Genomic DNA, 26,409 nt, shown 5'->3' on the forward strand with positions numbered 1-26,409 from the left:
CGCAGAGCAGCTGGTGACCTTGAACCCTGTGCAGGTGGGAGTGCAGCGCAGCTTCTTGAATTGTAATTTTTGAGTATCAACTTTTCATTTATCTCGGCACATCAATACTTAGATTGGTATTACTGAACAATAAACTTAATATTAATCCCACTACCAATTAGCCCAAAGTGTCCTTAAGTATTGAAACTTGAGGCTTAAATTTGTTCTTCTGTTACTTCAGCTTAAGAAATGCTGAGATATTTTGACCTTTTTGACTTTCTGACTCCAGCTCCTTGCACATATTATTGTAATACTTTACTTTGTCTTTCTGCACTGCCCTTTGGAATCTTCTGTTCAATTCCTTAACATCTTGATTTCTTCCCTTTTCTTTGGCTTCTCGGCACTCTAGTGCAATATTCGGAGTTTCTTCTGACATCCATCTTGCTCTTGCTCTTTTCATTCTCCTCCGTCTTTGCAATGATTTTTCGCATTCTTCCTGGATGATATTCTTGATATCTTCCCACAGCTAATCTGGTCTTCGCTCATTAGTGTTCAAGGCCTCAAACTTGTTTATGAGTAGGTTTTGAAATTCAGGCTGGATAGACTTACGATCAAATTTTGGTTCCCGTGGACTTGATTTAATTTTCTTAAGCATGTACTTGCATATGAGTAGTTGGTGGTCTGTTTCACAATCAGTACCTGGCCTAGTTTTCACAGCTTATATTGAGCTTTTCTAGTGATGCCTTCCACAGATGTAATCGATCTGATTCCTATGCATGCCATCAGGTGAAATCCATGTGTATTGCCTGTGTTTATGTCTCATATAAAATGTATTTGCAATGAATAAGTCAGTGATTGTGCAAAATTTTATTATTCTATCTCCAGCTTTATTTCTGTTACCAAGTGCCATACTTAACGATGCTTTGGGCATAATATTAAACGATCCAGAAAGCATTAAAAGAATATGGAAAGAGTTTAGAGAGTCATTGTACCAAAAGAAATTGGTGGACACAGAAAAATGTAATGAACCAATGTATGAGCAAGAGCCTGTAGTGAAGAAAGAAGAAATTCAAACTGCTCTTAAAGAATTGGCAAAAAGCAAGGCCCCCAAAATTGATGGCATACCAGTTGACATATTTCAACAAACAGATATTGCCTTGGATGTGCTCACCAAGTTGTGCCAAAAAATCTGGAGGACAACCACCTGGCCAACTGACTGGAAGAGATCTATATTTGTTCACATTCCAAAGAAAGTTGATCAGACAGATTGTGGAAATTATCAAACAGTATCATTGATATCACATGCAAGCAAGACTCTTCTGAAGATTATCAAAAATGATTGGAATAGCACATCAACAGAGAACTGCCTGAAGTATAGGCTGGGTTTAGAAAGGGTTGTGATACTAGGGATATTATAGCTAATATAAGATGGATCTTGGCTGAAAGCAGAGAATACCAAAGGAATGTCTATCTGTGTTTCATTGACTATGCAAAGGCATTTGATGGTGAAGATCACAATAAACTACCTGACTCTGAGAAGAACACTTGATTGTGATTATTCAAAACCTATACTTGGATCAGGAGCCAGTAGTCAGAACAGAGCAAGGAAATACTGCATGGTTGAAAATTCGGAATGGTTTGTGCCAAGGATGTATACTATCTCCATATGTTTTCAATCTATACATGGAACAGATTATCCAGGAGAAATGTGGCATCAGAATTAGAGGTAGACTCATCAACAGTCTGTGTTATGCAGATGACACAATCGTGTTTGCTGAAACAGAGGAGGGCCTTAAACACTTGTTGCAGAAGGTCAAGCACTGCAGCCTTCAATATAGATTGAAGCTCAACATCAAGAAAACAAAGACTCTCACCACTGGACCAATTGGCAGCATCATGATGGATGGTGAAGAGAGTGACACTGTCAACAGCTTCAATTTTCTTGGCTCTGCAATCAACACTCTTGATACCAACAGCCAGGAAATTAAAAGATCAATTATATTGGGAAAGTCTGCTGTCAGAGAAATCTCCAAAGTACTGAAGAATAACGATGTCAGTATGGAGATTAAAGTGTGCCTGATACATACAGTCCATGGTCTTTGCAATTACTTGCTATGCATCAGAAAGCTGGACAATGACTAGGGATGATAGAAGGAGAATTGATGCCTTTGAGCTGTGGTGCTGGAGAAGAGTATTGAATACATCACGGACTTCTAGGAGAACAAACAAGTTCATCCTGGAGAGGGTGAAGCCAGGGTGCTCATTGGAGGCAAGGATTCTGAAGCTTCATCTGACATACATTGGACATGTTGCAAGGTAGGAACAGTCCTTGGAAAGGGACATCACTCTTGGGAGGTTGGAGGGACAGCGCAAGAGAGGAAGACCCTTGATGAGGTGGATTGATTCAGTGACTGGGGTAGTGGAGGTAGGTGTATCAGAGACAGTAAGAGTGGCACAGGATAGAGCAGGGTTTAGGGCTATTGTATATAGGGTCACTATGAGTCACAGGTGACTCATCAGCACATACCAACAACTACAACCACCACCAGTTAGGTGATTGTGATTCAGTTACTCTTCATCAATAATTTTTTATGAAGTTATTGTCCAAATTTATCTGGTAGAGCACCCAGTGGATTTGTACTTTGGTTAGCAGATGGGCATATTATGTAGTATGCCACTGGGAGGGTGCTATGTTGTCTTAGTGCTAAGGAATCTTGCTGCCAATACACAGGTTTGTGGTTCAAATCCACCAGCAGCTCAGTGAGAGAAAGATTGGCAATATCCTCCAGTGTAATTTATTGCTTCTGAAAAATCCACTGAAGGGTCAGATATGTGTCAGTTTCAACTCAATAATACACAGCAACAACATGGCACTGAAACTCTCAGCATGACCTAAATATTTTATGTACTGTTACCCTAAGTATTTTTGTGTGCTTTTTAAAATATAAAGCAATCAATTAATTTTAAATAAGATGCTAGTTTCAAAACTTCAGAGACCCTATCTAACTAACTGGAGATACTTCTGATTAGCAGTACAGCACATTCTGGTTTATACCACCAATGTTGCTTATTGGTCTAGTGGTAAGAATTTTTGTTTTCTTAACATTGAGATGCAAGTCGTGAATTTCTGCAACAAGTGCTTCAAGTCCTCCTGTCTTTCAGAGAGCAAGGCTGTGTCATAATCATAATGCAGGTTATGTATGAGTCTGATCCTGATGCCATGTTCTTTTTTTACGGATGTCAGCTTCTCAAATAATTGCTCAGAACACAGATTGAATAAGTATGAGAAAGATACAAACCTGACACACTCATTTCTTCCCTTTAAACTGTGTAGTGTTCCCTTGCTCTTTTTGCACGATAGCCTCTTGGTCTAGGTATAGATTTCACAAGAGCACAATTAAGAGTTCTGGGATTTTCATTCCTCTCAATGTTAGTCTTAACTTGTTATGATCCACACAATCAAATGCCTTAGCATAATCAACAAAGCATAGACATTTTTGTGGTATTCTTTACTTTCAGCCAAGATACATTTCACTCAGCAATGATATCCCTGGGACCATGGCTTCTTCTAAATCTTACTTGAACTTCTGGCAGTTCTCTTTTATTTTTTAATTTTTTTTTAATTTATTTTTAATTTCAATGAAAATTTACAGAGACTTTGGGTTTCCATTCATTCATTGCTGCATTTTTCTCTCCTCCCAACCCTCTCCCCTAGTACACTACCCTCTTAGAAAAGTAAAAGAAAAATTTTTTCATTGTTTTACAAACACTCCCCCAGGTCCATTCCACTATGTAGCCTTCGCTCTGGGCTCCTGTCATGACAAAAATACCTAATCACATACCCCCTTTTAAACAGTTTTCTCCCTTATCTGTTTCAATGCAGTATACATTATTGAACCCATCTTTCTCAGTCTTCCCCCAACCCCGATGTCAGTCCTGTTTTACAACAGTGGCACCATGCAGTGTTTGGCTGAGATACTTCATTCAGCATAATGTCCTCCAGGGTCAACCATTTTGAATAATATGGAATGAGTTCCTTGTTTTTCAATGCAGCATTGTATTCCATTGTGTGACTATACCACAGCTTCTCTAGCCATTCATTTGTTGATGGACACTTAGATTGTTTCCAACTCCTTGCTATTGTGAACAAAGCTGCAAGAAACAGATGGGTGTGCATATAAAACCAGGCAAATCTCAAACCATTGCCAGAATTTTTCTACCCCATGAAAACCCTAAGGGTTACAGAGCCAAAGCTCCCTTGTTGCTGTTCTTGTGTACCATAGAGTTGAACTGACATATAGGAGACCCGCTGGCGGGTTTTCAGGGCAGTTAATCACGTGGGAGGAGATGGCCCATCCTTCTCTGGTGCAGAAGATGGCAGCCGTGACCTGTGTGTCTTTGAGATTGCAGCACAGCTTCTTGCCACTAGGCCACCATAGGGTTATGGCAGTTCTTGATCTATGTACTTTTCCAACCCTTTTTGAATGATCTTCAGCAGTGTTTTGCTTGCATGTGATATTGATGATATTGTTCAATAGTTTCCACGTTCTATTGGATCATCTTTCTTGGGAATTTTCTCACGTTAGTGACAAGGCTAGCCAATACCCTTGTGGATAAGATCACACACCCTACTCATATTCCCACCCATCCACTTGGAAAAGTCAAAGTGAATGACTAAGAAAGCCATTTGGAACAAGAAATCCTTGACATCACAATAGGTTTATATCAGAGTTGACTCAACAGTGCGTAACAAAAAACAGCATTATAGAAAATAATCTGTTCCACTTCCTCAAAAAGTTCCAAATAGAAATACCATTTGACCCAGCAATTCCACTATTGGGCATTTACCCTAATGAAACCATAACCACCACCCAAGCAAATATATGCACAGCAATGTTCATTGCAGCTTTGTTTTTGTTCGCAATAGCAAAGAGCTGGAAACAACCCAAGCACCCATCAACAAACAAATGGATAGAGAAGCTCTGGTATATTCACATAATGGAATGCCATGCAACATTGAAAAACAACGAACTCATGAAATATTATGCAAAAAGGATGACTCTGTAGGACATTATGCAGAGTGAAATATCTCTGTCACAAAAGGACAAATATTGCATAGGGCCACTGTTGTAAAACAGGACTGACATCAGGGTTGAGGGAAGACAGAAAGGGAGGAATGATGTATACTTCATTAAAACAGATGAGGGAGAGAACTGTTTAAAGAGGATATATGATTGGGTATTATTGTCATTACAGGAATCCAGAATGAAGGCTGCACAGTGGAGTGGACTTTGGGGGAGGGATTGCATAACAATGAAAAAGCTTTTCTTTTACTTTTCAAGGAGAAGAATTATTTGGGGGTGAGGGGATGGGCAGGGAGAAAAGTACAATAATGAATAATCAGAAACCCTAAGTCTCTATAAACTTTCATTTAATTTTAAAAAAAATGGTAGCATAAAAAATTTTTCAAAAATAATCCTTTCACAAAAAGTGAACATTTTATGTTCACCTTGATTATTATTGTCGAAAGTAGCCATCAATTACAACTGCCTGTCAATTACAAATCATAGCTACTGTCTAGACAATAGATCAAAACTTTGTCCATGGGAGAAAGACCTGGAATTTTGTTTCTGTAAAGACTGTTTTTGTTGTGTACCATCACATCAGAACTGAACCATAATACCCGCCAGCTAGGTTTCAGAAGCAGCTAATAGCTCGAGAGGAGATTGCCCATCCTTCTCTTGTGGAGCAGCTGGTGGCCTCAAACTGCGTGCTTTCAGTATTGCAGGATTGATTCTTACCACTAGGCCACCAGAACTCTCTCTGTGAATACTATAAACAAGATCAGTATACAGGACGGTTTGCACTTAGTACAGAGGGTCACCATGAATCAACAGCAATTCAACGTCAAAGGTTTTATATGTGTGTATACAGCTTGTAAATGACCTTATTTGGTTATATTTAAAGATTTTGCTTCATTCTGTTATATTTAGCTTACAAAAGTGTTAAAGTTTATTGATGCTTGCAAAGAAATGTGTATCTTGATTGTCAATAAGATGTGTTAATATTGTGTACTCAGCATACTTTACCACTTGTTTCTACGAGACAAATAAAAGCAATTTGTTATTCTTGGGATCTAGGAAAGTGAATCGTTCATTAAGGATCCCAATTTACAATGTATTGGAAGTAATTTTTTATCATAGTCATAATTTTCTTTCAAAAAATATAAAAACAAATCATTTTATTATTCTGTTATTAAAGCTATTATTCCAAGGAGCTCTGGTGGCTTAGTGGCAAGAAGCTGCACTGTAATCCTGAGGGCATGTGGTTTGAATCCACCAGATGCTCCGCTGGAGAAGGAGGGGCAATCTCCTCCTCTGTCAGTTGGATCTGATTTGATGGTATACAACATGAAAACAAACAAATAAACAACGTAAAGCTAGTATTCCATATTAAAACATAAGAACCATTTCTATTTTAAGTAAAAATAGAAAAAGCACTCTGTTTTGCTTTCCTCACAAAATTAAATTGAAATCTTTGGGTCTACAGGGCAAACTGAAAGTTCTAAAAAGAATTCATTTTAGGAATATAAAAAATACAAGTGATCTGATGGTGAATGTTTTTGGAATCCTCCATAAATGGTCATAGACATGAATACTTAGAGAAATAGTTTAAAGAACTATACTCCTGAAGTTTGCCAAGAAGTGATGTTGTTGTTACACACCATTGATTCTGACCCTCCAGTGGATTTTCAGAGGCTGTAAGTCACACAGGAGGAGGCTGCCCATAGTCCTGCTAAGGAGTTGCTGGTCTGCTTGAACTTCATGCCTTTGGGTTGGCAGCACAACTCCTTACCACTAGGCCACCAGATGATAGTTCAACAGTAATATTTACACACATTGTAAATACATCTCTCTATATGGTAGAATTAACCATAATTGTGACCGAGTTACATAAACACCTTAATTAAAACCAAAAAGCCTACAGGAATTAATTACTAGTTCAAAGGCTGTATCCTTTGAGGACATCAACATCAATTGGTTTAATATAGTCCACAAACCCAATATTCTACATCTCACTTTGAGGTGTAGCAATTGGTCTTAAAAGTTTGAAAATGGCTATTTAAGATGTTATTATTGATCTCTCAATGACAAAGCAAAGCAAAGCAAAGCTGCATAGAATTCATTAGTCCAGAGGACTAATGGGCCACATATAGTTCAACCTCTATGACTAAGACCAGAAGAACCGGGTAGTGTACTGCTACTATTGTTTGACCAATCTAAAAGGGGTAAAGTAGGGAGTCCTTAACAGAGTAGTGTAAAAAATGTGGTACAAAGCACACAATTATATAAATGGTGAATGAAACCCTGGCTCTAACTGAGGCTGGTGGAGACTGTGGTCCTTAACAACCCTTAGAGCTTTGAACTAAACTTAATCATGTGGTTCAGCTTTCAGCCAAACAGTAGATATGCTCACAAATTGCCACTAATTGAGCATATAAGATCAAAAGGCTAGCATTTGCCTAGGGAGAAAGTCAAAGACAGAAGGGAATAGGATAGAGGGGTGAAAAGAAACAAGAATCACAGGGAGGTGGTGGGCAGAAGACTGTTAATGATGAGGACAATTAGTATCACAAAACAAAAGACACATGAATGACTGAATGCAAAACCAAGGTTTTCCATAAAAGAATCATTCACTCCACACACAATAAACATGTTTTTCAATAAAAGCCCTGTCTATTAAATTCAGTATCTAAGAAGGGCACACCCTAGAGCAGCAAGAATGAAAGTCTCTCATGATGAGTTCACAGTTAAGCTGTCAATGGATGAACTCATGAAAAACAAAAATTCAATTAAATAATTCTGAGGAAAGTTTATTAAACCTATAGAATCTTGGAGAAATGGAAAACAAATTCTTTTTAAAAGAAGTTCTAAACTGTGTAGGCTACCATATCAAGTATTAGAACCTAATATATTAGGAGATTTTATATATATATATATATATATATATATATTTCCTATTTCTTGGTAATAAAAGAAAAGGTCCTGGTTGAGCAGGTGGAGTGGGGGACAGGAGAGTAGTGGTGATCCTTTTTTTTAAGAAGCAATATCCCACATTGCTATTTCCTTTTGATTAAATTGAATAGAATGAGGAAGACATTTGTCTCTTGTGTTGCTATTTATATATTCCCAGCATGAATTCTTATCCAAGAGAAGCTTGCTTCCAGAGTCAGACTAGAGGATGTCCATGGTAAATGTAATATATAAATGTCAAAGGCTGTTCCCTATCACAAGTACACACAGTGAACTATATCATATAATATTGAATTTTTTAAATGGGATCTTGTATTCAATATAGCACTGCATAATTATTATCACACATGGATTTCTGCTTCCACTGGCATTGTATTAGCATTTCAGAGTTAAGAGTTTAAAAAATTAAATCACTCATATTTAATAGCTAAGGTAACATGACATTGATGAGGTATACATATTCACACTATTATTTTATCTTATATGCCTGTTCATTCCAGATAAATTATTATTCTTTAAATATTAGAAACTACTTTCTATGATTAATGGCTATAGGTTATTCCTTTATCTTAACACTATTTTGCAACATTTCTTTATTCTCAAATGATGCCTGAGAAAACACTGAGATATTTTATTAAAAAAATAGGCTGCCATCTGATCCCTGGGTGGGGAAGGAGAAAAAAAAAAAGAATGCCTAGGGTATCCAATGTTACCTAGGTCACCTTCTGCCACCCCCCCCCCCAGTAAACCTGAAAACAACACCCTCAGACCCCTTCTATTTGTAACTCACAAGTTTGTTCTCTCTAGGTTTGCTCCCTTTCCTATAGGTAACCTTAATTCTGAGTTTTACTCCAGAATTGACCCTGAACCCAGTGCCAGTGACAAAAAGGAAATACAACTGACAGCTAAGGAAGCAAAGGAGGGTGGAGCCTCTGGGTTCAACCAGCCATTCCCACTGGACCCACCTGGGAAAACACTTTGCCAGAGGGGAGCAAATGACAGGAAAATATCTTCTAACAGAGCAATAAGGCAAGCAGCTGTAACCCAAGACCACCAGTAAGGTATAAAGCTTCCTCCCTCCCCCCTTTTACATCTATGCCCCTGTTCAGCAGGAAGAAGCCAGAGAGTCGGCATCCAATTCCCAAATCAATAAGACAGTTGGTTTAATTACCATTGGAAAATGCTTGTCATTCCTCTGTAGCATCTGGTCCCCACTGGACCCTCATCATTTCCTTCACCTGCTCCCCCCACTGACAAAACTGTGCAGCTCTGCGACTGCATCCTGGCCCATCCTTACCCTTCTACCCCCAACCCTCACCTCCTTGTACCCCCAACATGTTTTTCCCAGTGTGAGAAGGAACTTAGCAATTTCAGATAATTAGTATTGTCAATTGATCAAAGACTACAGTCTTCCATACAGATTCAATAAAAGCCTTTTTTCGGTTAGTAAACTCACCCAGTGTCATCGTGTCAATTCACTCATAGTGATCTAAAGCCATAAGTCTTTATGGGAGAAGACTGTCTCTTTTTCTCCTGCAGAGTGCCTGGTGGACTCCAACTTTCTAGTTAACTGTGCAACACATTACAGTAACATAAATTATTTGTGCCATCCAGGGACCATGTTTCCTAGGCATGGATGACTTGGAATCTTCATCTGTCATATCCTCACAAAAATCACCTTTAATGATACTATTGCTACTAATGGTTCTAGAAACTCAAAATGGCAGTCTTTGTACATATGGAGTTCACAAATCATCCTAGACCTCTGACTTCTGCTTCTGCTTAACTACTTTAGATTTCATTTGGCAGAAATCTGAATGCAGAATTTGTTGTTAGTGCAATTCAGTGACCCTATATAAAATAGCTCTGAATCCTGCTCTATCCTGAATCAAGTTTATTGTCTCTTACACACCTATCTCCTATACCCCAGTCACAGAGTTAATCTATCTCATTGAGAGTCTTCCTTTCTTACACTGTCCCTCCACACCCTCCTCCTTGCAACATGCCCAAAATATGTCAGACGAAGCTTCAGAATCCTTGCCTCCAAGGAGAAGCCTGATTTCACCCTCTCAAAGATGAATCTCTTTGTTCTTCTAGCAATTCATGGTGTTTTCAACATTCTTCTTCAACACCACAGCTCAAAGGCTTCAATTCTCATTCTATCATCCCTAGTCATTGTCCAGCCTTCTGATGCATAGCAAATAATCACAAAAACTATTTTTCCAAAATATAACCACTCTAAAAAATGGTTGGTTTTGTTTTGTTTTTGCTATGGATTTAGGGATGTATATGTGCTTTGCTTGCTTTTTCCACAAAGACTTTTATAGAGAAGTCAGAACTAAGACATTTACTTTTAAAGTGAGGTTAGAAGTTTATTTTTAACATTTTATATTTTCCCCTTTCTTCATCATTATTGGGATACTCAGGCTTGGAAAGGGAATGCTATCTGAATATCCTTGGTCACATATTCCTCAGGTTGTTTTGTTTGTTTGTGTCTATTCTCTCCAAATTTTCCCATTTGGGACTTCAATAGTCTTATTTTTTAAAATGTGTTTTAATAGCTTCCTTTTATATTATTTCTTCTAAATTTCCCCCCAAACAGGTACACATTGGCACAAATAATGCCATCCTGTTAAACAGACTTTTTTTTTTCTTGGTCTGGTAATTCTCTTTAGGCTTTTGACTTTACTTGTATATATATCTGGCATGCCATGTGATTACAGATTGAAAATAACAATGGGATAGTTTTAAGATAACAGAGCAAAATGACAGAGTGTGGTTAAAGTTAAAAATAAAGAGCTTTTATTGTGGGGCAAAATAATTTTCAAAATGGAAGTTATAAGTTTCAGATAATTCTAGACTAAGTAATTCAAGAAGAAAAGAATTCAGAGAATTCATATAAGAAAATAAAAATAAATTCCATTTTAAAAATCAATAGCTGGTGGGCATTTAGGCAATGGTTGCAAGGAACTTTGTAAAAATTTGATTGCTGGACAATTAGAAAATAGTTATTATTGTTGTTGTGTGCCCTTAAGTTGGAACCAACCCACAGCAGCTACACCAGAAGATTTTTAGAGGGCATCAATATACAGGAAGAGATTGCCCATTCTTCTCCTGTGGAACAGCTGGTGGATGTGAATTGTGTGATTTTGGGATTGTCGTGCAACTTCTTACCACCCGTCGACCAGATCTTCCCTACACAATAACAAGGAAAGTTGATACTGATATGTCTGATTGGTAAGAAGAGTGAATGTGGTTCTAAAGTTTTTATTTTTGCTCTGCTAGTTTTGTGTTTTATTGTTTGGTTTTTTTTTTAATTACAAACTAGCATTAAATGGGGTATGTCTAGCGTCAAAACAGTCATAAGGCCCATTGTGGGAGAGTGCAGGGCAGGTGTATGAAATTCTGACATTTACTTTAGAAGTTTACTTTTTCACTTTGAAGTTTACTGTTATAAAAATCGTTTAGCATTTATCCTCCCGAGCAGCAATAAAAACCCCAAATCAAGCAAAATTGCATTGTTTCCAGAAATTGTATACTAAAATTTTTATTGAGTGCCATAAAGAATGGGTAAAAATTTATGCTACAAAGTCAAAGGCAGGTGGCTCAAATCCACCAGCTACTTCATGGGAGAAAGATGGGCAATCGCTTCTCATGTTATTTACAACTACTGAAAACCTCTCAGAGGATCAGCTATGAGGTGGCTCTAACTATATGGCAATGATTTTTTTTTATGTTGTAGAGCTATAAAAATGATAAGCACTAGTCCTGATGTAAAGGTAATTTTCATCCAAAATAGAGTTCCAGATATCCTCCATCTCACATCAGAAATCCTAAGTCCATTTTGTTGTAGTTGTTGTTATGTGCCATTGAGTCGCTCACAACTCATAGTGACCCTATATACAACAGCCCTAAACTCAGCTCTGTCCTGTGCCAATCACACTGTCTCTGACACACCCATCGCAATTGCTTCAGTCACTGAATCAATCCAATTCATAGAGGGCCTTCCCCTCCTGTGCTGTCCCTCCACCCTACCAAGCATGATGTCCCTCTCCAAGGATTGGTCCGTCCTCACAACATGTCCAAAGTATGTTAGACGAAGCCTCAGAATCCTTGCCTCCAAGGAGCCACCCGATTTCACGCTTTCCAGGATGAATTTGTTTGTCTTCCTAGCAGTCCATGGTACCCTCAGTACTCTTCTTCAGCACCACAGCTCAAAGGCATCAATTCTCCTTCTATCCTCCTCAGTCATCGTCCAACTCTCTGATGCATAACAAGTGATTGCAAAGACCATGGCCTGTATTATATGCGCCTTAGTCTCCAGAGAGACACCATTGCTCTTCAGTACTTAGAGAGGTCCCTCACAGCAGACTTTCCCATGGCAATTCATCTTTCAATTTCCTGTCTACTGGTGCCAAGAGTGTTGACTATGGAGCCAAGCAAACTAAAGCTGTGAACAATCTCAATCTCTTCACCATCCATCCTGATGCTGCCAATTGGCCCAGTGGTGAGAATCTTTGTCTTCTTGACATTGAGCCTCAGTCCATATTGGAGGCTGCAGTCCTTGACCCTCTGCAGTAAGCACTTCAGGTCCTCCTCAGTTTCAGCAAGCAGAGTTGTGTCATCTGCATAACACAGATTGTTGATAAATCGTCCACCAATCTTGACCCCACATTTCTCCTCATAGAGCCCAGCCTCCCGGATAATCTGTCCTGCATACCGGTTGAAAAGATATGGAGACAGGACACATCCCTGGCATACGCCCTTCCCAATTTTAAACCATACAGTTTTTCCTTGCTCTGTTCTGACTACTGCCTCTTGGTTCAAGTATAGGTTTCTCATTAGCACAATCTTAAAATAAATAAAACTTATTTCCTTCCTCTCTCTCCTATTATTTTTAAATAAATGCTAATATTTTGTATCATTACATTCCATGTGATCAACAATGGGAACACATATATTTCAAGGATCTACACCAAATTATTCCTATAAAGTTTTATATATTTTTTTAATTCCTATACATTGTCCTAATTCTTTACCTATTTTTGTGTGTTTACCTCTCTCAGAGAGAAACATAAATATATACCTCACCTCAAGGTAAAAAAATGCCACAGTCAAGGAATACTACTTTGGATTTGCTTGGAAATCAGGTTTAAGTCAGTCTGGAAGCTTAAAAATCTCTGACACTCTGGGTGATCCTAAAATACAACTATATTGATTGATTGCTTTAACTGCAGAACAGCTATCTGTTAGAGTCACTCAGAAACACCAGTCTGAAAGAGTGTACAGTCTGAATTCTAAAAGGTATTTGCTATTATTTATAATTTGTGAAATGGATAGCTAATAATATCTATAATCTTGGAAGTTCTCTGAATAATAGCATAGTCTACACAGTAAGACTTAATGAGTATTGGCTGAAAGCCCTGAAAGTAGCTATAATATGCCCTTTCCATTGCTATGAATAACTCCTAAGAAAATGCCACTATTTCACTTTTGAATCAGCTCTAGTTCTTACTGAATGCTTTGCTGAAGTCCCATAAATGAATTATTTATATGTGGGCAGCTATAGAGTGTTTAAAGAGAATATGCGTTGCGATCATTAATTAGAAAAGCAGACAGATGTTTTTATTCATTTGGTAGTTGTAATAACTGAGGTATTTAATAACCATTTAGTACTTATAATGCAGCTTAAGTAGGGTCTGGTACTATTTCTGAGAGGGAAGGGAAAACCACAGGAACTTTAGAACGATGTCAGTTGTAAGAAGGTCAATCTTTTCACTTATTCCCAGGGTCATTTAGTAATAACATAACTCAAAGCACCAGGTCTCTTTATACTCACAAAACTGCTCTAACAAGATTATTTACATAAACTGATTAAGTGAAGAAAGCATAAGAAGATATTGACAGAGAAACTCCTCACTGCTTGCAGTCCTCCCCAGGGAGAAAGCTAGCATTTCCACAAACAACTGAAGTTGTTCATATTACTAGGTAAATAGCTCTCTACTAACTTGTAAAGTGATCATACCATGCTCAAGGACCTAGTTCTCTAAAATGAATGGCAGTAACACAATTGAAAGTTATCTTGGGTCTCTGTATGTATGAGTCAAATAGATGGAAATTAACATAGCATGTTGGTTTGTGGTTGTTTTTTGTTATCTGTTGTCAAGTTGCCTGCAGTCTAGAGCAACCTTGTGTGCAGCAGCTCTGAACTCTTCCCTATTCTGAGACAGTCTCACTAATTCTGACACACCAACTCCCATTGCTCCAGTTACTGTATCAATCTATCTCATCTGGGATCTCCCTCTTCTGCACTGTCCATCCACCCTTCCGAGCATGATGTCCCTCTCCAAGGAACAATCTCTCCTGGCCAAGTGCCCAAAGTGAGGCAGAGCTTCACAATCCTAGCCTCCACATTGCTCCTCATTAAGCCCTGCTTCCAGAATGATCTGATCTGCATATAGATTTAAACGGTATGGAGAAAGGATGCAATACTTCACCATGGCGGTCTGATGAACATTGCTCTGCTAATGAGAAGTAGTAGATTGAATATATACATTATTTGGCTTTGCACTGTAACAAAACAATAAATGTGTATGCATCTTAAAGCTTAAGATGCATTTGATATGATGCTGTCTATTATCATTAATCACGGAAGGAGTACTCTATAGAGAAGTTGAACTGGTTAACCTAAAAGCAGGTGGTTCAAATCTACCACTTACTCAACAGAAGAAAGATGGGCTGTATCTTTCTTTGTGATTTATAGCCTCTAAAAACTCACTGGAGAGTCAGCTATGAGTCAATTCTGACATGACACTACCTAACAATGTTATCATTAGCATGTTTATTAATTGAATAATAATTTCTGAGGTGTACCTGGAGTGCTGGCTGCAGAAGGTCAAGGACTATAGTCTTAAATATGGATTGAAGCTCAACATCAAGAAAACAAAGATTCTCACCACTGAGCCAATTGGCAGCATCATGTTAGATGGAGAAGAGATTGATGTTGTTAACAGTCACAGCTTGTGGCTTCTACACCACGTCGCTTCTATGCCACATCACTTCTATGCCATGAATTCAGTCAATTAACTAGATACCTGCCTTAAAAATTTCTTAGTGTGATTCCAGATTTCTAGTCCTGTCGCTACCTGCCTTTGCTAGGAATGCTGGTCATGAAGATGCCTTTTGTCCACAATCCTGCTTCTAACACCTGTACCCAGAATTCTGGCCCCAGTGCCAATGCCTCACTCATAGAACTCTGGTCCTAATGCCCAGAACTCTGGTCCCAGAACCAACACCCTGTGCCCAGAACCCCAGTCTTTGTGCCTATGCCCCATGCTTGAAGCCTGGTCCTGATCCAGGACCACACTGGGAACTCTGGCCCTAATGACCATAACTCCAGTACTGATTCTGACACCCCATGCCCGGAACTCCAGTCCTAATACCTTGATCTCGGGTACCAACACCAATGTTCTGTGCTTGGAACTCTGGTCAGGATGCTGATGCCCTGTGTCAGGAACCTCAACTCTGGTACCAACATCCTGTGCCTGGAACTCCAGTTCTGCCACTAATATCTCATGCCTAGAACTCTGGTCCTGACACTGATGCTCACACTGGGAACTCTGGTCCTAACACCATCAGCCCTTGTCCAAATTACAGTCCTGATGCCAATGCCCCGACTGGGAGCTGATCAGCACAGGGAGTAATGCTGGAACTGGAGTGAGGTACTTTGTGGGATGTCACCATTATTTGGGCTGGATCATGTGGTACACATTTAAGCTCAATCAAAAGGGAATGAGACAGTTGGAGCTCATTCTTGAAGGGAAAAACCAAAGCTTTCTGGTTTTCCCCTCAGGTATCTGCACTCCACCTAGCATCTCCTCACATCCAGTCCATCAAGTTTCTTTAGCCCAGAACACCTTCGGCTAACTTAGCTGTGGCAGTCTCTGAGCGAAGAGGCTGCTTCTACGGGTCTTTTCTCTACCAAACTGAAGCATATCTTCCCTTGAGTCAGAAGGCAGAGAGAAACTCAGGCAGCATTGCTGCACCACTCTCTTCTGGAGTGGTGACTTAAGATCAAGAACCTGCTACTGCCTCAGACATGAAAAACTCTACCACAGCAAAGTCACGTTGGAAGTAGGCTACATCACCCAACACACAAGCCCAAAGCAAGATGTCACCCCAAAAAAGGTGACACAGTATCAATGGATTGATTTCCTGAAGCCAGAAAGTCTGATGAAACTGTCTGACATAGAATTTAAAGTAACAATGTCTGAATATTTTTAAGGGTGAAAGACAAATTTGAAAAATTAAAGGACACTGCAAGTAAAGACCAGAAAGAGCTTAAAAAAAATTCCAAAACAATATAGATAAAACATTAGAGGCTCTGGAAAAACAAGAAACCATAATAAAAAATATGATGACCAATGTTTCAGATGCTATCAACATGATACAGAAACACATGAATTGGGTTGAAGAGATGGAACACCGAACCAGTGAAATAGAAGATAGATTTGTCACCATGGATCTGCTAGAACAAAAAGCAGAATCAAAAAGGAAGGAAAAAGAAGAAAACCTAACAAATGTGGGGTGCCATCAAGAGAAATAACATGAGCATAATCAGAATCCCAGGGCAAGAGGAAACAAAAAAAGCAGGAGTTGCGACATTAATCTCTGATAAAATAGATTTCAATGCAAAAATTATCATAAAAGATAAAGAAGATCACTATATAATGATTAAGGAGCCAATAGAACAAGAAGACATAGCAATAATAAATATCTATGCACCAAATTTAAGACCTACAAAACATATATAACAAATATTAACAAAACTAAAAAAGGAAAGAGAAAACATTACTATAGTAGTTGGAGACTTCAATACACCACTCTCAAGAAAAGATAGAACTTCCAGGAAGAAACTCAAGAAAGATGCTGAAGAATTAAACTATACAATAAACAACTCAAATCTCATATTTATTGGCTAATGGATCCCCCAAAAGCACAGTGTACCTTCTCCAATTTGCAAGTCTAGCATCAATACATTCAAAAGCAGAGAAATAGTACAAAGCATCTTCTCAGACCACAATGCTACAAAATTAGAAATTAATAACAAGAGAATAAAGAAGGAAGATCCATACATTTGGAAGCTGAACAACACCTTGTTTGAACATGAGTGGATACTGGAAGAAATAAAAAATGAAATTGAAAAGTCTATTGAAACAAATGACAATGAAAATACAACTTACCAAAACCTCCGGGAAACAGCCAAACCAGTAAATAGAGGTCAATTTATAGCAATAAGCAAACCTATAAAAAGACAGGAAGAAATGACCACTGACTCTGTAACAGAACATCTCCAACAAATTGAAAAAGAAGAGCAAGAAAATCCAACACCCTCAAAAAAACCTGAAATGATAAAAATTCAAGAAGAAATAAATGAAATAGAAAATAGAAAAACAATTGAAACCATTAACAAAACCAGGAGGTGGTTCTTCAAAAAGGTCAATAAAATTGACAAAACATTACCAAAACTAACAAAAGAAGGAAAAGACACAAATAATCCTAAAGAGACAAAAATGGGCAATGTCACAATGTAACCAACTAACATAAAAAGATTACAATGGAATATCATGAAAAACTATACTCAAATATGAAAACCTAGAGGAAATGGACAAATACATAAAAAATCATAACCTACCTAAATTAACACAAATCAATATTGAACACTTGAACAGATCCATTACAAAATAAGAAATTGCAAAAGTAATAAAACAACCGCCAGGGATGCATCCTGTCTCCATACCTTTTCAACATGTATGCAGAGCAGATTATCCGAGAAGCTGGGCTCTATGAGGAAAACTGTGGCATCAGGATTGGTGGAAGATCTATTGACAATCTGCGTTATGCAGATGGCACAACCCTGCTTGCTGAAACTGAGGAGGACCTCATGCACTTGCTGTGAAGGGTCAAGGACTGCAGCCTTCAGTATGGACTGAGGCTCAATGTCAAGAAGACAAAGATTCTCGCCACTGGACAAATTGGCAGCGTCAGGATGGATGACGAAGAGATTGAGAGTGTTCACAGCTTCAGTTTGCTCGGCTCCACAGGCAACAGTCTTGGCACCAGCAGTCAGGAAATCAAAAAGCATATCGCGATGGGAAAGTCTGCTGTTAGGGACCTCTCAAAGGTACTCAGGAGCAACAGTGTCTCTCTGGAGACTAAGGTGCGCCTGATACAGGCCATGGTCTTTGCAATCGCTTGTTATGCATCAGCGAGTTGGACAATGACTAGGGAGAACAGAAGGAGAGTGGATGCTTTTGAGCTGTGGTGCTGGAGAAGGGTACTGAATGTACCCTGGACTGCCAGGAAAACAAACAGATTCATCTTGGAGAGGATTAAACCAAGCTACTCCTTGGAGGCAAGGATTCTGGGGCTTCGTCTGACATACTTTGGACATGTTGCCAGGAGGGACGGGTCCTTGGAGAGGGACATCATGCTTGGGAGGGTGGAGGGACAGTGCAGGAGGGGAAGACCCTCTATGAGATGGATTGATTCAGTGACTGTGGTAATCGGGATGGGTGTGTCAGAGGCAGTGCGGTTGGCGCAGGATAGAGCGGAGTTTAGGGCTGTTGTGCATAGGGTCGCTATGAGTCGGAAACGACTCGACGGCACATAACAACAACAATAAAACAAATTCCAGTCAAAAAAATCCCTGGACAAAATAGTTTTACAAGTGAATTTGTCAAACATTCAGAGAAGAATTGTCACTAATTCTACATCAACTATTTCAGAAAATAGCAAAAAAGATGTAGTTCTCCCAGACTCATTCTACGAAACAAACATAATCTTGATATACAAAACAGATAAATACATGACAAAAATATAAAACTATAGGTCAGTATCTCTCATGAACAGACATGCAAAAATCCTGAATAAAATCCTACCCAATAGAATCCAATGATACATGAAAAAAATAATACTTCACCATGACCAAGTGGGATTAAAAATGGGTGCAACGATAGTTCAACATATGAAAAATAATCAGTGTAATTCATCACATTAACAAAGCAAAGAATAAGAACCACATAATCCTATCTATTTATTTCAAATTATACTGCATGATGGTCAAGAGAGAATAGTACTGGTACAATGACATAGATCAATGTAATAGAATTAAGAAGCCAGAAATCAGCCCATCTGCCTATGGTCAACTGATTTTTGTAAATGAGATAAAATCAGTTAAGTGGAGAAATGACAGTTTTTTTAACAAATAGTGTTGGCAAAATTGGAGAACCTTTTTGAAAGGCATTGGACAAAATCCAACACCCTTTCCTGATTAAAACACTCAACAAAATATAAATAGAAGGGAATTCCCTCAACACAGAAAAACATATATATGCAAACACAAGAGCCAACATTGCTCTCAATGGAAAGAGGTTAAAGGCATTCCCTTTCAGAACAAAACCAGGCAAGGATGCCCACTATCACCTCTCCTAGTCAATATTATATTAGAAGTCTTAGTGATAGCAGTAAGACAAGAGAAAGATAAGAGACATGCAAATTGGCAAGGAAGAGGTATTGAATGTACCATGGACTGCCAAGAAAACAAACAGATTCATCTTAGAGAGGGTTAAACCAGGCTACTCCTTGGAGGCAAGGATTCTGGGGCTTCGTCTGACATACTTTGGACGTGTTGTAAGGAGAGACAGGTCCTTGGAGAGGGACATCATGCTTGGTAGGGTAGAGGGACAGCGCAGGAGGGGAAGACCCTCTATGAGATGGATTGATTCAGTGACTGGGGTAATCGGGATGGGTGTGTCAGAGGCAATGTGATTGGCACAAGATAGAGCAGGGTTTAGGGCTGTTGTATATATGGTCTCTATGAGTCGCAAACGACTTAATGGCACATAACAACAACAACAACAATAATGACGTGTCTGATAAGCGACTTATATCTAGAATTTATAAAATACTTGAGCATCACAAAAAGAGAAGGGTAAACAACCCAATTGCACAATGGGCATAGGATATGAACAGACAATTTACTAAAGAAGACATTCAGATGACCAATAAACACATGATGAAATATTCAAAACCTCTAGCTCTAATAAAGATAAAAATCAAAACAACTATGAGATATCATCTCACTCCAGTAAGTATAGCAAAATTCAACAGAGTAGTAAACAACAAATGCTGGAAAGGTAGTGGAGAAACTGAAATACTTATTCACTGTTGGTGGGAGTGTAAACTGGTGCAACCACCTTGGAAGGCAGTATGGCTCTTTCTCTAAAAGTTGGAAATGTAAATACATTTGATTTCGCAATTCCACTACTGGGAATATACCCTAAAGTAATAAAAACTGCCAGCCAAGCAGATATATGCACACCTATGTTTATTGGTGCTTTGTTCACAATAGCAAAGATTTGAAAAAAACTCAAGTGCCGTATAACAAACAAATGGATAAAGAAGCTGAGGTATATTCACACAATGGAATATTATGCAGCACTGAAAAACAAAGAATTCATGAAATATTATGCAAAACGTATGACATTTTGCTGGGTGAAATATCGCAGTCACAAAAGAGACAAATACAGCATAATTCCACTGTTATAAAACAGATCTGACATAGGGGTTGGGGGGAAACAAAGAAAAGAGGGGATAAATAATGTACATGGATTTAAACAGACGAAGGAGAGAACGGTATAAAAGGAATGTATGATTAGGTATTATTGGTATGAAAAGAGTCCAGAATAAGAGCTCCATAGTTAAGTGGTTTGGGCTGGAGGGAATTGTATAACAATGAAAGAACATTTTTACCAAAGACAAAAGCAAACTAGGGGGAGGGGAAAAGTGGGACAGACAGGAAAATGTGCAACAATGAATGAATGGAAACTCAAGTTTTTACAATAAAATCTCAATTGAAAACACACTCACAAAACCAAACAAACCACAGTCATAGCTTGCTTGGCTTCACAATCAACACTCTGCACCAGCAGTCAGGAAATCAAAAAATGAATTGCATTAGGTAAATATGCTGTCAGGGATGTTGCCAAATATTGAAAAGCAACAATGTCAGTCTAGAGAATACAGTGAGCCCAATCTAGGCGATGGTCTTCACAATTACTTGCTATACAACAGAGCGCTAGATAATGACTAAGGATATCAGAAGAAAAATTGATGTATTTGAGTTGTGGCGCTGGACTGCTAAGAAAATAAATTGATCTGTCTTGGAGAGAATGAGCTAAGTTTCTCCTTGGGGGCTAGGATTTTGAAGCTTTGTCTCACATACTTTGGGTATGTGGCCTGGAAGGACTAATCCATAGAGAAGGATTTGATGCTCAGAAGGGTGAAGGGACAGCAAAGGAGAGAAAGGCACTGAATTAGGTGGATTGATCCAGTAACTAGGACAATGGTGTTTGGAGAGTCAGAGTCAGTGAGACTGGCTCAGGATAGAGTAGACATCAGTGCTATTGTACATAGGGTTACTATGAGTTGCAGGCAACTCAACAGCAAATAACAATGACAACAATTTCTAGGTCTTCTGATCTTTATTTTTATACATTTAAACATTAGTAGCAACTTTAATACCTCTAATAATTACTTCTATTGGAAAATAAAATAGCACTAGTTTAAACTCATGCTATTTGCTTAACAATTTGACTCTTATCTGAAGGAACCATATGACTGATTATCTAAAATGTGCACAATTTTGAAAGTAACAGAAGAAATTTCCACAATCACATTAGGGTAAAAGTTGTAAACAAGGGTTGTACTGGGAGTAGGACATATGGCTATTCATTGACTCGGGCCTGCCTTTGGGTAGGAAGTGGAGTGGCCAGCTACTGGGAAGAGCTTGGCAATCTCAGTAATCAAGCCTCAAAACACGTGACCTACATTTGAAAGATAATAGCAAATAATTAAGCCAGATTTTGACTGCTTAACATTCTTAAAGATTTGATAGTAAGTTATTACTCAGTGAATCTTTAATGAATCTCAGAAGGCAAGACTACTCCTTACATAGTATGCAAATGAATTTTCCTATTGTCCTTTCAAAATAAACAAGGAGGACACAGAGGTCTTCACATAATCACTAAATTACAAAGAACAGATGTGAACTATTTAAGGGTAAATGTGCATGCTGGCAAAGGAAAAGCACAACAAAACAGCATGCACTGCACCAGCCAGAATGGCACATTAATGACTCACACTTCTTTGGTTACTAAAGACAGCAGCAAAAAAATGAAGCTGCTCAACTGACTAGGGCTAATACGCTTCAGTTACTTTGCACTAACTGATAATCTTCCATTATTTTCTTGTGTTACACTTTTTTTTTTTTTACAGTCAAAACAATATATGCCTTTTCGGCATGTATAAGAACAAAATTAAAATTATTACTAAACAAGCCACTACTAGTTATGAAGACTGATTGCTCTTCTGAGTAAAAAATATTCTTTTCTAATTTCAATTTTCTGTTCAGCATCCCTTCTGAAGTTCATGTCCATAATCAGATTTATTAGTGGCCTTTAAAAATGCCTTCCTATTTTGTTAGTACCCTTTCCACATTTTTAAATACAACAGAGATACTAAAGGTCATTAAAAGGATAATTTTTGCTTAGAGTTGGTGATCAAGCCAATCCTGTCCCCTCATCATCTGGCGGACACACCCTATTCCGGTTCAGGCTATTGCTACTATATAATCCATCCAACTGAGTCATGCATAAGTAGCGTAGCTATTTTCATCGAGCCAAATGTGAGAAATAAGCCCGAGTCTCCAATTAAGTTATCACTTCTGAAGTGAAAAGCTACATCCTGACAAACAGCATGTAGCTAAAATTTGAGGGTGCATCAACATTTGGTGGTGAGAAAGACTAGCAATTCAGAAAAACGGGGTGAATGAAAGATAATAATTTAATGAGTATCTATTCTTTCTTCACATCATTTTAATCCACTTTAATATTACTTTAAATTTTGCATCATGGTAAAATATCACAATGGGCAAAAAAATCTTTGTGAAAATTATTTTTGTAGAATAATTCAACTGTCCTGGTTTCATCCCAATTCCCAACTAAATGGCTAGCAACATATCAGTAACTACAGCTTTCTCATAAGTGAAATATATGTCTCACTGTTTTGTACAAAGTATTGTATAATGTTGTTTTTGATTGCCGTAAAGTAAAGCACGACTCATAGCAAGCTGATGAACAAAAGACATGAAGTCTTTTATAACTACTGTCGTTTATCAAAGTGTGTAGAGTTTCCAAAGGCATGTTGTTTAGGAAATGGAGCTGCATTAGTAACCTCTCAAAAACCAAATGATGTTCTAATAAAAAAGACAGAGTATCTCTCCCAGACAGTTATTTTTCTGTTTGGATAGTATTGCCTACATTACAGAAGGGGAGTTCTAGAAGCCTAGTTGGCAAGAAATTGTGTTGCCAACCAAAGTCACACAGTTCAAACTCACTAGCTGCTTCACAGGAGAAAGATGGGCAACCTCCTCCCTTTCAATTTACAGTCTCTGAAAATCTGCTGGAGGGTCAGTTCCAACTCAATTGCATTTTGTTCCAACTTGAGAGCAGTGAATGATAATATTACAAAAGGTAAGTGTTATGTAATTTAAGAGAAGAAAGGCCTTTCAAATGCTTTTCTTCACATTTCAAATCCCTTACTTTGAGACAAAGCCAAACTTAAGCCAAATAGTAATGGATTATTGCACTTGAACATATTTAACTTTCTTTCCAATACCCTCAATTCTTTCTTTCACATTGTGCAAGCTCTCTTCACTAGCTAGCCCATTCTGACCCATTATCTTCACAGTACAGTCATCTCTAAAGAAACTTTTGTGTTCTCTAAGAAAATAGATTTAAACTATTGGGAAGTGCTGTGTAAATAAAAGAATAAGTGAAGGTTCTATACATCTTTATGAGCTCCTAGGTAGCTCAAAGAACTAAGACCTGGACTACTAGCAGAAAAGTGAGTGGTTCAAATGTGCCCACAGACAGTCAGATTATAAACCTGACAATCAGCTTCCAAAAAAGGACTGCCTTGAAAATCCTGTGGATCAGTTCTACTCTGTGTAGATGGAGTCATGGTGAGCCAAAACTGACACAAGGACAATCCCAACTGGAGCATACACTTCACATTTTCCAAGAATAGTGACCCGTCTGGAAGAAGGGAGAGGAAATCACTAACACAGCAGAGATTAGTGGGGGAATGGGGTGCATGTGCAGGAACAGACAATGTGTGACAGGGACTTGATGAGCAAGGGACAAAAGTCAGATCAATAGTAGCTAATTATACACAATGTATAGAAATGATTGTATAGAACAAAATTTATATGAATGATTGCATAAAAGTGTGAAAGTGAAAGATTGTATAAAATACAATGCAAATGGAAGATAAAGAATATATATGAAAGATTGGAGGAAAATTAATTAACGAAAGGGGGAGCAACAAAAAGCCTCAACCCTATGGTTCCACTTTCAGCCAAACAAGAGTTAGGCCAATTAAGGTGAATAATAACATTGACTCTTAGAACACTAAAATATAAGATCAAACGAGCAACATATTCCCAAAGATAAAATCACAAAGCAGAGAAGGGTTGTTGTTGTTATGTGCTGTTGAGTCGCTTATGACTCATATACAACAGGATCGGATAGAGTATTAATGAAAATGAGAATAAAAGGGAAGAAGACAAACAAATGTGATTTTATCACAGATATTGTAATCAATGCTATAAAACCAAGTATGTGGGAATGCATGAGTGGAAAACCAATTTACTTTGTAAACTTTCACTTAAGCTACCAAAAAACAAAAAGGAATTGAAAATTAAAATAAAACCAATTGTAATAAAGCATTTAGGAACTGAAGGATACACAGTAGCCAATATGTGGTCTTCAGTTGGTCTTTCTTAAATATTTACTTAATTAATAAAATGAATAAATGATGCAATATTTATTTAATCAACAATACAAATATATAGAAAATGACTTTGTAAAGCAAAGTCTACTTGATTATTTACTATGACGAACAACAAAACCAACAGCAAACAAAACAAACTGAAAATGCTGTCTTTGATATTGCTTACAAAGATCCACCATGTTGAGTTCCTAAGGCTATAAATTGTTTTTGGAGGAATCTCTCCATCTTTCTCCTGAATATGATCTGGTGGATTTGAACTACAGACCTTAATATCTAATACAATTTACAGGAAATATAGACTTTACTCATTATATAAGAATCGTTTCCTTTTCCTCCCTGTTCCTCCTCCCCCAGTTTGCTTTTTTCTTTGCAACAATGAATGGATGGAAATCCAAGATTTTTTATAAATGTTCATTACAATCTAAAATAAATAAAAGAATCATTTCATTTGTCGTTAAGAACAATTTTCCCATTTCATCACTACATACATATGGTATTAATTATAGATAAGTTATCTTAAACAGACAAGTTGACCCTCTTTGTTAAGGCATTTGTTGTCCATGCCAATTCTTCTTTTCCATAAGAATTCTTAAGAACAAATGCTTTTAAATTTTCTTTGCTAAAAAGCATCAAATTTTGGTTGTTTATCTAATATGTATCTTTGAAAGGTACAAATCTGATTAAAAAAGAATAAAAAGTGACACAGAAATAATATTTAGGCAGACTTAAAGCAAGATGTTATGCTATAAAAATCAGTAAAGAATAGTAAGAAGATACTTAATTATTTCTGAGTTATTATTTCCAGAAATAAGTTATGTCTCAGTGATTTATACTTTCAGTCATGGTTTCCTCTCTAATAGTACATCTCTGAAATTATAAACCCCTGCTAAATTCCCCAGTCTATATCATCATAACTTTCATATCTGGAAACTAGTTAAAATTTGTGTCAAAATGTCAAAAACCTTCATTCACTCTGTTACATTTTTAAATACAAAGGGAAACTATCTTCTCTTTGGCTTGCAACTCCTCGAATCAAAGATATTGTATTTCTTTCAAAAATTGACTACATCTGATGGCTATTTTTATTACCATCCAGAGTAAATGTAAAAACTAAAGAAGTTCTTTAACAGTTCACTCTAGTGTCTTGCCATACTCATTAATTTAATCATATTTTTTCTGTCATTTAATTAACAAGTTTGAGTAAGACATGTTTTCCTTGAAATTACAGGAAATCTATCCAAACATATAGTTTACAAAAAAGTTATAATAAACAAAAACTCTAATTTTTTTTATTTTTTTCATATCTCTAAATTGGAGATTTAGGGAAAAAAATATGCAATATTCACAAATAACAACCCATTAAAATACTATTTTAGAAGTTTAAAGTCATAACTTTATAAAATACTTTTAATCATATTGATCAAATTTAGATTATTTTAGGTCCATATAACTTCCAGAATAGTAGTAGTAAGAGAGACAAATA

At 37.5% G+C, this 26,409-nt stretch overlaps 1 pseudogene; it reads left to right on the top strand.

Annotated features, from left to right (window-relative positions):
* Positions 1–26,409, top strand: part of LOC102850369 — a 45,190-nt pseudogene that overhangs the window by 914 nt on the left and 17,867 nt on the right.

Source organism: Elephantulus edwardii, unplaced genomic scaffold (assembly GCF_000299155.1).
Source record: "Elephantulus edwardii isolate Elephantulus edwardi_28Jun2011 unplaced genomic scaffold, EleEdw1.0 scaffold00170, whole genome shotgun sequence".
NCBI classification, from domain to species: Eukaryota; Metazoa; Chordata; class Mammalia; order Macroscelidea; family Macroscelididae; genus Elephantulus; species Elephantulus edwardii.